Genomic DNA, 358 nt, shown 5'->3' on the forward strand with positions numbered 1-358 from the left:
CCACTCGCTCGAACGATCTCAGCGATAGCGTCAGCCATCTCGCTTCCACCCTTGCTCTTGAGTAGCACGGCCCACGCGTACTTGCCATCGACATCTAGAATGAACCGCTGATGGCAATGGTGGGGGTAGAAAGACGATTAGAGTGAGAGGCAGGAATAATAAGATCGTTCTTTCTCTGTTTACTGAAGCCTGATTGGTTGTTGTTAATCCAACAATCCATTCTAGATGTCGATGGTACTTGCTCAACACATCGATGACGGTGAGTATGTAGTGGTGACCTCTGTTGAGGTTCGAGTACGGATGCATCTCAACTATATCAGCCTGCCACAGATAGTCGTATCCCCGGACTATGACGCGC

This window comes from Trachymyrmex cornetzi, unplaced genomic scaffold (assembly GCF_001594075.2).
Source record: "Trachymyrmex cornetzi isolate Tcor2-1 unplaced genomic scaffold, Tcor1.1 scaffold623, whole genome shotgun sequence".
Classification (NCBI taxonomy): Eukaryota; Metazoa; Arthropoda; class Insecta; order Hymenoptera; family Formicidae; genus Trachymyrmex; species Trachymyrmex cornetzi.